Source organism: Bombina bombina, chromosome 6 (assembly GCF_027579735.1).
Source record: "Bombina bombina isolate aBomBom1 chromosome 6, aBomBom1.pri, whole genome shotgun sequence".
NCBI lineage: Eukaryota > Metazoa > Chordata > Amphibia > Anura > Bombinatoridae > Bombina > Bombina bombina.
The window spans coordinates 639,126,149-639,129,281 of record NC_069504.1 but is presented as its reverse complement, the minus strand read 5'-3'; positions in this window follow the sequence as shown (position 1 = coordinate 639,129,281).

Genomic DNA, 3,133 nt, shown 5'->3' with positions numbered 1-3,133 from the left:
GTGCCACCACTCATATCTGTTGTAACAGTAGTGTAATTTGTTTTTAAAAAAAACTTTTTTGACTGTGAAACATCAGTCTGCTAGTGTAATCTAATTGCAGTTGCCTGCCTGCCAGCGTGTGTGCCAGGCCCACTTGCTAAGTGCCACCACTCATATCTGTTGTAATAGTAGTGTAAATTTTTTTTAAAAAAACTTTTTTGACTGTGAAACATCAGTCTGCTAGTGTAATCTAATTGTAGTTGCCTGCCTGCCAGCGTGTGTGCCAGGCCCACTTGCCAACTAGTGCCACCACTCATATCTGTTGTAACAGTAGTGTAAATTTAAAAAAAAAAACTTTTTTGACTGTGAAACATCAGTGTGCTAGTGTAATCTAATTGTAGTTGCCTGCCTACCAGCGTGTGTGCCAGTCCCACTTGCCAACTAGTGCCACCACTCATATCTGTTGTAACAATAGTGTAAATTTTTTTAAAAAAACTTTTTTGACTGTGAAACATCAGTCTGCTAGTGTAATCTAATTGCAGTTGCCTGCCTGCTAGTTTGTGTGCCAGGCCCACTTGCCCCGTGCCACCAATCATATCTGGTGTAACAGTAGTGTAAATAATTAAAAAAAAAAAACTTTTTGACTGTGAAACATCAGTCTGCTAGTGTAATTCTAATTGCAGTTGCCTGCCTGCCTGCCAACGTGTGTGCCCGGCCCACTTGCCCAGTGCCACCACTCATATCTGGTCTAACAGTAGTGTAAATAATTAAAAAAAAAAAAAAACTTTTTTGACTGTAAAACATCAGTCTGCTAGTGTAATCTAATTGCAGTTGCCTGCCTGCTAGCGTGTGTGCCCGGCCCACTTGCCCGGTGCCACCACTCATATCTGGTGTAACAGTAGTGTAAATAATAAAAAAAAAAAAAACAACTTTTTTGACTGTAAAACATCAGTCTGCTAGTGTAATCTAATTGCAGTTGCCTGCCTGCCAGCGTGTGTGCCAGTCCCACTTACCCAGTGCCACCACTCATATCTGGTGTAACAGTAGTGTAAATAATTTAAAAATAAAAACCTTTTTTGACTGTGAAACATCAGTCTGCTAGTGTAATCTAATTGCAGTTGCCTGCCTGCTAGCGTGTGTGCCAGGCCCACTTGCCCAGTGCCACCACTCATATCTGGTGTAACAGTAGTGTAAATAATTTAAAAAAAAAAAAAAATTTTGACTGTGAAACATCAGTCTGCTAGTGTAATCTAATTGCAGTTGCCTGCCTGCCAGTGTGTGTGCCAGGCCCACTTGTCCAGTGCCACCACTCATATCTGTTGTAACAGTAGTGTAAATTTTTTTAAAAAAAAACTTTTTTGACTGTGAAACATCAGTCTGCTAGTGTAATCTAATTGCTTTTGCCTGCCTGCCTGCCAGCGTGTGTGCCAGGCCCACTTGCTAAGTGCCACCACTCATATCTGTTGTATTAGTAGTGTAAATTAAAAAAAAAAACATTTTTGACTGTAAAACATCAGTCTGCTAGTATAATCTAATTGCAGTTGCCTGCCTGCCAGCGTGTGTGCCAGGCCTACTTGCCAACTAGTGCCACCACTCATATCTGTTGTAACAGTAGTGTAAATTTTTAAAAAAAAAACTTTTTTGACTGTGAAACATCAGTCTGCTAGTGTAATCTAATTGCAGTTGCCTGCCTGCCAGTGTGTGTGCCAGGCCCACTTGCCAACTAGTGCCACCACTCATATCTGTTGTAACAGTAGTGTAAATTTTTTAAAAAAAACTTTTTTGACTGTGAAACATCAGTCTGCTAGTGTAATCTAATTGCAGTTGCCTGCCTGCCAGCGTGTGTGCCAGGCCCACTTGCCAACTAGTGCCACCACTCATATCTGTTGTAACAGTAGTGTAAATTTAAAAAAAAAAACTTTTTTGACTGTGAAACATCAGTCTGCTAGTGTAATCTAATTGCAGTTGCCTGCCTGCCAGCGTGTGTGCCAGGCCCACTTGCTAAGTGCCACCACTCATATTTGTTGTAACAGAAGTGTAAATTTAAAAAAAACAAATTTTTTTGACTGTGAAACATCAGTCTGCTAGTGTAATCTAATTGCAGTTGCCTGTCTGCCAGCGTGTGTGCCAGGCCCACTTGCCAACTTGTGCCACCACTCATATCTGTTGTAACAGTAGTGTAAATTTTTAAAAAAAAACTTTTTTGACTGTGAAACATCAGTCTGCTTGTTTAATCTAATTATAGTTGCCTGCCAACGTGTGTGCCCGGCCCACTTGCCCAGTGCCACCACTCATATCTGGTGTAACAGTAGTGTAAATAATTAAAAAAAAAAAAAACTTTTTTGACTGTGAAACATCAGTCTGCTAGTGTAATCTAATTGCAGTTGCCTGCCTGCTAGCGTGTGTGCCAGGCCCACTTGTCCAGTGCCACCACTCATATCTGGTGTAACAGTAGTGTAAATAATAATAAAAAAAAAAATTTTTTGACTGTGAAACATCAGTCTGCTAGTGTAATCGAATTGCAGTTGCCAGCGTGTGTGCCAGGCCCACTTGCCCAGTGCCACCACTCTTATCTGGTGTAACAGTAGTGTAAATAATTTTTAAAAAAAAACTTTTTTGACTGTGAAACATCAGTCTGCTAGTGTAATCTAATTGCAGTTGCTTGCCTGCTAGCGTGTGTGCCAGGCCCACTTGCCCAGTGCCACCACTCATATCTGGTGTAACAGTAGTGTAAATAATTTAAAAATAAAAAACTTTTTTGACTGTGAAACATCAGTCTGCTAGTGTAATCTAATTGCAGTTGCCTGCCTGCTAGCATGTGTGCCAGGCCCACTTGCCCAGTGCCACCACTCATATCTGGTGTAACAGTAGTGTAAATAATTAAAAAAAAAAAAACTTTTTTGACTGTGAAACATCAGTCTGCTAGTGTAATCTAATTGCAGTTGCCTGCCTGCCAGTGTGTGTGCCAGGCCCACTTGCCAACTAGTGCCACCACTCTTATCTGTTGTAACAGTAGTGTAAATTTAAAAAAAAAAACTTTTTTGACTGTGAAACATCAGTCTGCTAGTGTAATCTAATTGCAGTTGCCTGCCTGCCTGCCAGCGTGTGTGCCAGGCCCACTTGCCAACTAGTGCCACCACTCATATCTGTTGTA